The sequence below is a fragment of the Talpa occidentalis genome, unplaced genomic scaffold (assembly GCF_014898055.3).
Source record: "Talpa occidentalis isolate TD23 unplaced genomic scaffold, MPIMG_talOcc4v2.1 talOcc4.2, whole genome shotgun sequence".
Lineage (NCBI taxonomy): Eukaryota > Metazoa > Chordata > Mammalia > Eulipotyphla > Talpidae > Talpa > Talpa occidentalis.
The window spans coordinates 113,362,376-113,375,275 of NW_023602073.1; positions in this window are offsets into that span (position 1 = coordinate 113,362,376).

Sequence of the window (12,900 nt, forward strand, 5' to 3'; positions counted from 1 at the left end):
TTTTTGGGGGTGATGGTGACATGATGGCTGGCATATACAATAAAGTTTTCAACCAGGTGAAATGTGTTAACTTTAATCCATAGCAGACTGTCCTGGTATTTGCCATACTATCTTTGCAATCATCTCATTACAAGCTAATGTAATACATACCTCATTAAAGAAAAATTATAAAATGCAAACTTTACTATTGATATCATGGTAAAGAATAGTCAACTCAATACCAAAATATTCATGAATTATTTGTACTTTTTAAGAAACATAATTCATATGACAAATATTAAAACATTTCTCTAAAAGTTATTTCAAGTAAAAAGTTAAATAATTGATTTTGCTTGATTTCTTGCCAACTAGGGAAAAACAAAGAACATTTATTTGAAAACCAATTAATGATGGTGTGTCAATTAAACATAGTTTGGAGAAGGAAATCCATGCTGTGACCAAACTTTAATGCATATCTTAGAAATAACTAAATTCTTTGAACAGCTTACAAGTCAACTGGTTCATTTTTCAGTCTTTTAGTGCATGAATCTTTAACTTCGAAGACTGTATTTGTACATTTTAAATTATTTTCGATAAAAGTTCTCTGATCATGACTTACAGTTAGATGATAATTTATTAACCATCATCACCAGTTAATAAGCCATATATAATTACATCTTCAGAGAATTAAAGTCAGCAAATAAAATCTGAGACCTCAAAGTAGTCATCCTAGAGTTTTGTCACAATGAGACTGTGTCAACATATTAGTTAGAAATATAATGATTCCCTTTGGAGTAAAAATATGAATTAATTTTGAAATGGAAATTTAAAACTTTTATAACTGGAAATATGTTCTAGTGAACTAGTCCAAATTAGTTTCATGAGTCCTAGTTAAAATCTCTCTTACTTTACCACCCAAGTGATTAGACAATAAATTAGAAAATCAAGGAAGTTTTCAAACCTGTCACAAACCTTCTATGGGGTCCACAGCCCATAAAATTCATTGCCCAGAGTAATCTAGGTCTGCATGAGCGCTTCCAGTAATTGATCAACCTGTGCAAATGTTTGAGTGTGCCTGGGTATCCTTGAACCTTAACCACCCAAATTCTAGCACTGATTATTTCTCTTTTTACTGTGTCACACTACTAGCCAGATGGATACAGGAGCAGGTAATGGAAAAACAAATAAATATTAAAAATCACATTGTTATACAGATAGATAAATTCTAATCCATGCTCTTGTTATTTTGTGAACATTTTCAGGAGTTATACCCAACTCTCATCAATCTAAACCATATGTTGTGTTGAAAGGAGATGTTTTTAAATGGAGTCTTAAAAAGTCAAACAAATAACAGAGATACAATTGAAAATCTATATATAGCTCTCTTCATTGCAATTCCCCCTTCTCCCTTCTCTAGATGTAACCTCATAATGAATTTAGTGTTTATCTGTCCCATGAATATATTTAACTTATATTTTGCCACAAACATATCATACATAAAAATATAAGTATTACTAACATACCGTTTAGTTAACGGGCCTCCATTTTTTAGGTTTCACCTTGTTGATAACTTTTCTAGTTCATTTTTTAAATGACAATGAAGATGCTACAATTCATTTATTCTATATTTAGATATGTAAGATTTTCTGTTACAGGTAATGCTGAAAATATGTATATATTTTACTATGTATATGTAGGCTGAAGAGCACCTATGGAATATAACCCAAGAAATGGAATTTCTGGATTTTAAGGTATACAAATCTTAAAACTTATTGAATTTTATCAAGTTGCACACTAATTTACCAATTTTATGTTCTCACCATGGATATATGAGAATTCTTTTTCAACATTCAGTTTTGTCATATTTTTAAAAAATCTCAATCAGTCTAATGTATGAAATATTTGTTTTGATAAAATACTATTTGAAATCTAAATTTTATGGATGGAATATACAGAAAAAGCATTATTGTATTATTTTTCTGTTCCATTTCTTTGATTGTTAATGAGAATATACAAATTTTTACATGTTATTGGTTGGTCACTTAGATTTCTTCTTTTATAGATTGCTTAATATTTATTTGTTTTTCAGTTATTTGGATTTTTCATTTTTTATGTATCCTAATTCTTTGTGATATATATATATATAATATATACGGCATGCATGCATACATGTAAAATAATTACATAAATGTGATATATGTATATATATACACATATGTATCTCCAACATCTCCTAATGTATTTATGGTACCCCATGTTAAACAGAAGATTTAAAATTTAATGTATTTCTATTTACATTCTGATTAATTCTTTTAATATCATGTTTAAGAAAATTTTCCTTCCTGCGGGTCATTATCATATCTTTCTATTTGTAAAACTTATAAAGGTTTGTATTTGTTCCATGACCCATCTGAAATTATTTTTGTATAAATTTACTAAATAAATCTTCCTTTTCCATTAATCTATAATTCTACCTCTGAGATACATCTTTTCTATATGTAATAAATCTTTTTTTTAATCTCTCTCCCTCTCTCTCCACTTCCTCTCTCTCAATTTAAGCGACTTATCTATTCCTTTTTTAAAAAATATTTATTTATTTATGCATACAAGAGCTGGGGTACAGGCCAGAGGTGTGAGGGCGGGGAGAGGATTCACCAGAGACAGAGTGGGGAACAGAACAGGCAGACTGATGAAACACACTGCTGAGGGGAGCAGCGGGGGAGACAGGAGAGGTCTGCTGAGCCATGGGGGTTGCTCCCTGAACAGCAGAAGGATCAAACTCAAGCTGCAGAGGCATCAAACTCATGCTGCAGGGACTGCAAACAGCCTGACAGATTGCGTCTTAACCCCCTGCACCACCAGGGAGACCCCTCATCTATTTTTTTTTAAGATTTATTTATTTATTTATACAAGCATTGGGTACAGTCAGAAGCACAGGAGGGTGAGAGAATTCACCAGAGACAGAGCGGGGAGTAGAACAGGCAGAAGGACCAAGGTACGCTGCTGAGGGGAGCAGCAGGGTGCAGCAGGAGACGTGTGCGCGCCATGTGGGACCCTCTACTGGGGCCGGGGTCGAACCAATCCTGCTGATGCTAGGGGCAGCTTCACAGCCCAGCGCTCAACTGCTGCGCCACCGGGGAGGCCCTTATCTATTCTTTACATCTGCTCTTACCTATTAAGTTTAAAATGATCTTTTCAGTTTTATCATCAAGTATTTAGAACCCTATACCACAATCAAAATACATGTTTTTATCAATCGAGTAGTTTCACTGTACTACTTTGCGTCCCTTTGTTTCTTCTGTCTCTGTCCCAGGCAATCACTGATCTGCTTTCTGTCACTATTTATTAGTTTCCATTTTTGAAGATTTTATATAAGTGGACTCACAATAAAACTAAATAAAAGCTTTGGTTAGTTTTCTTATAGTTTGAATAAATTATCTTCCTGTTTCTTCTGAACTAGGAAGATTGCCTTTTCCCACAAATACTGGTAGATGTAATTTCATGAAGCTTTTGAGTAACACCAACCCCATTCCTTCTACTATGATGGATTTCTGAATATTGACTGAGGCTGAGAATTTTAAAACTTCTGCTCATTGAAGTTCAGATCCCAATGCTCCGAGGGCAACCGGATTATTATTTACCTCATGTCTGCTAAAGCACGGAATTCTTTTAGCTTAAAATCAATTCCTCCACATTTTCTTTATCAACAATGATGGTTAAAGAATACTTCTCTATGGATTGTGATGGCTTTTTTTTTTTTAAGGGACAGTATGTATTTCAAATTTGATTATTTTGAAACATATTTTTAACAGGTTAGTTATCTTAATTCACAACTCTCCTCAAAAGATCGAAAAAAATAAAAGCAAATTCTGCTTTAATTACTTGTTTAAAGCAGGGATAATGCAAACAGCTTTATCAGAAATATGTACAGAATGTTATAAGATGCATGTTATTTTAGAGAAATGTTATGTACAATACCAAGGTGGGTTAACTTTAATATGCAATTGATATTTTTCAGGCTGTCATTGTGAAGGACAATTATTTAATCTTCATTATTAACATCTAGTTAGGATTTGTAGATATTTTCTGAGGAAAAAGGGAAGAGCCTATTAAAAACCTTTCAGTATAGTCAGTAACTTTACTCCTTTGATGGCAATTCTTCACATGGTAACTGTTCTGAAGTGTTTCTTCTTATAAATGTGAAATTGTATTTTTGAGTTCTTATTGAAGTTCACTCGGCAGGATAGAGTTTTGAGATAGAATTTTAGGAAGAGAAAAAAAATTCTTGTCAGCATAATAATTTCCATAAACAATTTTTAGGAGTCTGGTACAGGATGTTAGATTTTCAGATGATGTATGTTTTCTACTTGAGAGATATTTAATAGTAGATTTAACTCATTTCAACAACAATGAGATCAAATCAATGAAACACTAATCCATCTCCTCTCTTGGACCTTCAGCTTACTTTTGAGATTACTATTCATATTTATGCATTGCTATAATCTTTCTATCATTAATCTAAGAGGTAAGGTTTTTCGAATTGTTAGAAAACAAATGACTGAAAAGTTGGAAAGAATAGGATTTGTATTTGTAGCACAAAACAAAGACAAAACATTTTCTAAGAGTGAAGAAATAGAAGGAAATAAAAAATAAACTTTGGAGAAGTTATTTATAAACATCTTTTAACAAATTGTTAACAAAAAGATTGTTTTAAAATGTTTATTAAAAAATTAATAAGATTTTAGATTATTTCCCCCTGCATCTGGTTTTACCCATGCTTTGAAAGGAAAAGTATTTCAACTTTAACTTGGAAGTGAGTTTAATGGGCAATCTTCTACTTCAAGGATGTGACATTAAGCATAGAATTTTAAAAACTCAACACACTGAAATACTACAGATGGCCTTAGCATAAAATTATCCTAAGAATGACTCCCAAACTTTTCTAATATGGGGTAACAGCATGAGGTAGGATAAAAGTATTCTGGATGTGAAGCTAGAAGACTTGTGTTTATCAGTTTGTCTACAGATGTCTCTCTGTTTTGGACAAGTCATTAATACTCTTTCTTCCCTATAAAACAGATAGAAAAATATTTACGTTACCATGTTACCAGACTACTATCAGATTCAGATAAGGATGTAAATAAAAGCAAGTTAAAATTTTAAGATTTAAAAAATGTAAGCTCTTACATTTCAAGCTTTATAATATTTGTAATTCAATGACTTAGAATCAAATCACAGATTTTTAGAACTAAAACGAAACAATGCATTTTCTAGTTCCATGTTTCTGAAATGTTTTAGGTCATAGAAATTATTGATAATTTGACAAAAATTCTGACTCTTCTACCCAAAAAGCATGCATATTCAAAGGTAAACATATTTTGCATGTTATATACTACATGTTTCATGTATGAATGTCTAGTCAATTTCAATGCTTTGTTCACTAGAGTGGATAGTACAATCTATAGAATTGAAAGGACTTAAAGTACTTAAAGTCCTATTTGTTGTTGATTTCTGATAGTCTTTTATCTACTCAGGATGCTTAATTCATCAGATATATAACTTGCAAATATTTTCTCCCATTCTGTAGGAGATTCTCCACTTTCTTGCTAATATTCTTTGATGCACAAATTTCACTAATTTAATAAGGTCCAATTTAATTTTGTTTCCATTTCTTATGCTTTTTATATTGTATTAAAAAATGTCAATTCCAAGATCATGAGAATTTATCTCCATGTTTAGCTTTGAGTATGATCCATATCAAAGATATCAGAAACAGCAGGTATTGATGAAAGTGTGCAGAAAATAGAACTCTTGTACATTGTTGGTGGTAATTTAGACTAGACCTGTCCCTATAGAAAACAGGACAGAGTTTTCCAAAAAAACATTAAAAATAGAGCTGCCATATGATATAGTATTTGCTCTCAATATCAAACACCCCCCAAAAAAAAATACCAAACAAACACTAATTCAAAAGAGTATACTCATTCCTAGGTTCTCTGCAGCACCATTTATTGATAGACAACTTATCAAAACAACCTAAGTGAAAAACAGATGAGTAGATAAGGAAGATTTAGTATAGTATATGTATAATGAAATACTATACAGCTATTAAAAATGATGAAATATTGTCATGTGACAACATGGAAGGGTTTATGCTAAACAAAACAGACCAGAGATACAAATATTGAATGATTTCACTAATATGTGAAGTATAAAGAAGCAAAACAAAGGTACAATCCAAAACAAACCCTTCAAATCTAACTGCAGAATTATGACTACCAAAAGGGGTGATTAGGGGATAGGAAACAAAGATAGGGAGGGGACCAAATCAAATATGGTAAAGGATTATGGGTTCTTTGGTGTGGTGTGGTAAGGAGAGACTTTTCAACAACCAGTACTGGAACAACTGGATAACCATACATTAAAAAAAAAAAAAAAAAAAAACAAGCCAAACAAATAAACTTGATCTTTATCTCATATATAAAAGTCAATTTAACATGAATATAGACCTATACATAAGAGCAAAAAGATCTGAGCATAAGCATTTTTAAGAATGTTCAACATTATTAGTAATCAGAGAAATGTTAATTAAAAGCATAAAGAAATACTATCTCACATCCATTATAATGGTTAAAATGTAAAGCATCAGCAATGCCCATCTAGAGAAGATGTGGAACCATCCCAATGTTCACACACTGCTTTTGTGTGTAAAATGATACCACCACTTTGTAAATAAATACCACCACTTTGAAAATAATTGACTTTTTTTATAAAGTTAAAAACCTAACTGCCCTTTAGCCTACCAGTTCCACTTTTAAGAGAAATATAAAACATATATCCAAAAATAAATACCAATATATATACTATACAGCTATTATGCTATGACATTCATAGGAACTTTATTCCTTACATGCCAAAAATTCAAACCAATCAAATATGTGGTAATGGGAAAGCAAGGAAGAAAACTATAAAGGCATTCACAATAGAATCCCACTCAGCATTAAAAGAAACAAACCACTGATACTTGCAACCCTTATAAAAATCTTGAATGCATTATGTTGATCAAAAAAAAATACAGTAATGAAAGAGTTTATACTGAATGTTTTAAGTGAAGATTATTTAAGATAATGAAGCTCAAGAACAAGTAAAATTAATAAGTGGGATATCATTTGACTTTAGGGTAGGGGAAAGGAACTAACTGGAAATATATTTAGGGAAACATTCTGGGTTACAAGAAATATTGTATTTCTTATTCATGATGGCTACATGGTTGATTGCCTAAGTTCAGGAAACTGTATGTTTTTAGTTCAAGCATTATTGCATACAAATTAGATTAAAATAATCTTTAAAAAGTTAAGGAAATATTATTTTTTCAGGTAGTCATCTACAAAACTTGATTCCCTATTAAATAAATCCAATCAATATTATGATTATTAATATTGGTTTGGAAATGTGCTGAGCTTCTGTTTTGCAATTACTCTGTGCTAATATTAATAAAATAAATATTCTGAATTTGAATGAATAATTTATAAATATTCAAATTATTTGAATTGAATTTGTCAAATTTTGTAAATGTTTTCTTTTCTTTGCTAAAACAGACTAAACCAGACTAAGCAATCTTAGAATAGAAAAGAACACTTGCCCTGAGGTCAAACAACCCAAGTTTCCATTCTAGTTTCCTGTCAGCATTTTATCTTTCTGTTTGGCAGAAGATTATCACGTTGTTCAGTAACACTAGAAATATGTATAGAATACAGAGAAGCATCAGCACACAAATTCATGGCCTAGGGTTGTCTTGGCTATCAACTTCCGGTAGTAAGGAGACACTGAGGTCTACAATAAAATTTGACAATTCCTCTTCCTCATTCTCTTTCAGCCTATCGAATGTGCTGTGCCTTTATTTTACTTTATTTTATTTTTGAAGATTTATTTATTTTTATACAAGAACTGGGGTACAGGCCAGATGCGTGGGAGAGTGAGAAGATTCACCAGAGACAGAGCAGGGAACAGAACAGGCAGACTTATGAAGTACACTGCTGAGGGAAGCAGCGGGTGAGACGGGAGAGGTCTGCTTCGCCATGTGGGATTCTCGCCAGCTGGCCGGGATTGAACCCGCGCTGCAAAGGCTGTGGACAGCTTCACAGTGTAGTGCTCAACTGCCTGCACCACCAGGGAGGCCCTACCTTTATTTTAACAAGCAAGAATCACTTCTTTCATTTTTAAGGCTCTTATGAAACCAATCACATGCTTCAGTGCTACCTTTTAAGCAGCTAACATACAGACAGTGACAAGACAAAAGAATATATGCCATTCTCCTTCCTCTTGTCCTCCATTACACAGAAACATCTCCCTGGCATTTCAACAATTATTTACATTCAAATTCTGACATCCAGAAAAATTAATGATTGTGTAACTTGAAAAATATGAGACTTTTACAACATCTACATTTTAAATGTATTTGCTATAATGTGTCACTGTATAAAGACAAAACAATACATACCTACACACACAGACACAATGCTGATACACAATTGTAGACATAAAAATGTGCACATTGAAATGATCATGCATTCATTCATATAGTCTTTCATCCACTCAATACATAAATACTTCTGGTGCCTGCTATATATAGGCATTGAAATAAGCAAAGGGAATGTGATTATAAGCTAGATAGCCTATCTCTATAATAATAATAACAACAATTAATAACTATGTTTCTTACTGATCTAAGTTTTTTACCTTTTTTAGACTTACTTAGTCCTTGTAACCCTATAAAGAAATATTATTTGGTTGAAATTTGTTGTGGTTTTTGGAGTCTGTGGGTCTGGAGTGTAGGGTCCTTGGGTTCACTCTGGGAAAGTTTTCACCAGAGCTCCCCTTTCAGCGACACGCGGTGAGTTTCCCAGGTGAGTTTCTTCAGGAGACAGACATTAGTTATATTTAAAGAGCAGACTTATTAGGGAAGGGATAAAGCAGTTAAAGACACTTGCATAGACAAAAGCGGGCAGGAAGAGCAGCCCCAAAGGGACAGGTTTGCTAAGAGAGGCCTGCATGGTTGAGGCGGGCAGTCTTGACAGGTCACAGGCAGGCAGGAAGCTGCTGCCCTGCAGGGAGAGAGAGTTGGTGAAAAGAGGAACCTGCATAGTCACAGGTGAGCAGGGGGAGTGTTGCCCCAGCCTGTGCAGAGACTGCACTGATATAGTCTTCTTCTTCTGTTTGGGAGGGACTCAGTCTCCATATCTTTACCCTTGGACATGCCCTCAGATACCTGCTTGGATGTTATGCTTTGTAATCTAGGCATCCACGCCTAAGGATACTAGTCTGTGTCTAAAGATACTACTGTCCACAACTGTGTCATCTGCACCGAAGGATCTTGGTTTCCATTGCTGTGTCAATGGCTATGCTAATCTCTTCTATCCTCACCTCCTTGTGAACCAGGTTTCTGGTCTTGTGGCACACCTCCTTTTCAGTTTTTTTCTGTTCTTCTCTCATGGAGTTTAGTGGAAAATATATTGACAAGTTATAAGGGGGACAAAATAGGAAGATATAACTCAAAACATATTTCTTTCATACTACCTGAGATGTTTCAAATTATTTCTTCTCTTATCTGAACAATTTCAAATTATTTTCTCATTTTCACCAATTCCTACTTTTAACAATAGAAATGATCATAGGAAGGCTTTAGTAGAGATCCGTTCTCTTTTTCCTTCTATGTCTCTGAGTCCCGGTAAGAAGAGTGAAATTTTAATGTGATGAATTACCTTGATGAGATAAAAATATTACTTTAAAATATAGAATAGTTTAGGGAGGAAATACTGTAGTTCCAGCTTGAACCGTACAAGCATGCTGGAGAGAAGCAGGATGAGAAGCATTTCCAGGAGAAAAGGATACAAGGCAAAAGGATGATGTCTTAGATATAGACTATGATAGAGCTAAGAGAGATCATGAAGAGCCTACAAATCTGCAAAGAGGGAGGTAAGAGAAAATACAAAAGGGAGAGATGGGAATGGCAAGAATTACATTTCAAACTTTTGTATACAGCTCTCCAGCAACATTAATGAATCCATTTATTCAAATATAAATAGAGTAAATGCTGTCAGTTATGATACATGCTAAGACTATAGACAAGACAGAATTTTGGACTCCAAAGAGTTTAAACCTCATTTGGCATGCAGGGGAGGGGTTAGAACATTAAAATTATAATTATGGAAAGCTTAGGTTGCTATGGATATTCAATCCTGAGCCAAATTTCACCCAAAGATTGCCACAGGAGGCAGTAGACTGATGGATAAGAAGGATTTAGAAACATAAGAGAGCTATGGCATCAGTAAGATATCAGAATCGGGGTTCCCAGCCCTTTCCCTCCATGCCAATGCTGACTTTAGCACTCATCGAAAGATGAGACTACCTCTGTGGGAGACTCAGAGTTGCTGAAAGCTCAGTCCTCTGGGGGAACAAAATATTCAAGAGTAGATTCATTGGAGAGGGTAAGAAAAGCAATTTTACTTTATTAACATTATTTTTTCCCCAAGCAGGCAAAACTTGTTGCTGACAGATCCCCATTGATCTGTGATTTCTTCCATCATGGAAAGTAAGAGTGAAGTGGGTACCTGGCTTCCAGAAAGTTTGCTTCTGTCATGTCCCATTAAGAGTAGGGGTGAGGGAGAACAGGCTGAACTATCAGGCTTCTAGCAGCATCTGCTAGCAGGGAATGAGGGAGGGACTCAGAACAACTGTCCATGGATCTCAATAGCTGCTCATGGATACTGATAATTGACTTATGAGTTCCACCAAGTCTCTTACTCATGATCTTCACAAGATGACTCAACTGCATACCTCCCCAACAGCAAACATGAACACCCAGTGCATGCACACCCCATATGTTTGATGCCCCACCCCCACTGAGATAGCATGTGTGGCGCATGTAGAAAGATACAGATGTGGCTCTTAGCAGTTAGTTCAGTTTTTCTGAGGTGAAATAAGTACAATCTTGTAAATTCAGGGATGGGGGGAAATGGCTGACATAAAGATGAGAAAGGAGAAGCTTAAGAAGCTGTTGGAAGCTGAAATCGCAGAAGAAATGAAAGGGACATTTCCAGTAGCAGCATCAATCTGCATCAATCAACTGAGCATCAATCAACTGAAGAAGAAGCTTCACCCTCCAAAGAAAACCTACAGATATATCCAAGTGTGTATTTGTCAGAGGTAGTCAGACAACAAAGAAAACTTCAACCATAATAATCAAACGTGGGACAAAGATGAAAGAAACTGTTCATCTTGTGCTCCAAAAGTCTTTTCAGTAGCAGCAGCTTTTAACAAAGATGAAGAGTGAACCAGAGGAAATGACTCCAGAAGCAAAGATGAGGATGAAAAACTTTGGAAGGGACACAATAAAATCCCCAAATCAAATCCTTCAATAAAGGAAAACATGTATTTTCTAATAACCAGAAGTATTAGCAAAATATGAAACCTCACCTTGGAAATGTCCATGACCAAGATAATTAAATGATGTGTTATGAAATTGGTGTGGAGAGGGGTATAAGTTTCCCCTTTTTTATTATTTTTTAATTTTTTTAAGATTGATTGATTTATGCATACAAGAGCTGGGGTGTAGGCCAGAGTTGCCTGGGAAGGAGGGGATTCCCCAGATAAAGAGTGGGGAGTAGAACAGGCAGATCTCCTGAAGTACACTGCTGAGGGGAGCAGTGGGGGAGAAAGGAGAGGTCTGCTGCACCATGTGGGTAGCTCCCTGGTTGAGGATCTAACTCATGCTTCAGTGGCTGCTGATAGTTTCATAGTGCTGAGGCTTAACCCCTCGCACCACCAGCGAGGCCAAACAGAGTTTTCCTGTTTTTAAAGAAGTGGTGTAATATTACCTGCTGCCCTTATTTTTTTATAATGATTGTTTTTTTTTTTTAAGATCCATTTATTTTATGCATACAAGAGCTGAGGTACAGGCCAGAGATGCGGGGGGTGAGAGGATTCACCAGAGACAGAGTGGGGAACAGAACAGGCAGACTGACTGAAATACACTGCTGAGAGGAGCAATGAGCAAGACAGGAGAGGTCTGATGCACCATGTGGGTTTCTCCCTGGCAGGCTGGGAATCAAACTCATGCCTCAGAGGCTGCAGATTGCTTCATAGTGCGGTGCCTAACACCTTGCACACCAGGGAGGCCCTGCTGCCTTAAAAAAAAAAAAAAAAGTTTAAATGGTACACTAATAAATGAGAGTTTGAAAGTAGAAATGATTTATGCTTATACAGATTTCAACACATACATTAATTTTGTTGTTTCGTGTGATTAGTTTCCAAAGGTTACCAATAATTCAAAAAATCAGAAATGTTACATTTTTTTAAAATGCATATTCTTTAGACACATTTATTAGTATATGAGAAGGAAGCAACAACATGTCTATTTAAACTGCAAGCTGTTTCCTAATTAGCATTTCTAGAGGCTGACCATGATCCTCCCCAGAGCCTCAGAATGTCAGTGTGTGCTTCCTCTGCCTTTCCCTTTGACTTGCTCCAACAATGAAACAAAGTTGTCAGAATCTCCCTGTAAGTAACTTTTCCAAACATTTAGTACCTCAACATCCATGACTACTAAAGAGGCACAGGCCTCCAATTCAATTATAACAACCAATAGGCCTTGCATTCACAAGACTTGAAGGATAAAAGCAAATGCAGACTGGTTTTTATTTTTTTTTATTTTTTTTTACATCATTAAGTGTAACTTTATTTTTTTTATTTTTTTTGATCTGAAATGTAGATTTATTACATATTGACATGAAAACATGATACATATTTTAATAATTAACTACAGATTCCTCCTAACCGCTTTATTATGAACATTTTAATTTAAAAATTTAAGTGTATCATTGTAAAATTTATAGTAAAATGTAGCAAAGAGTCCAATAAGAA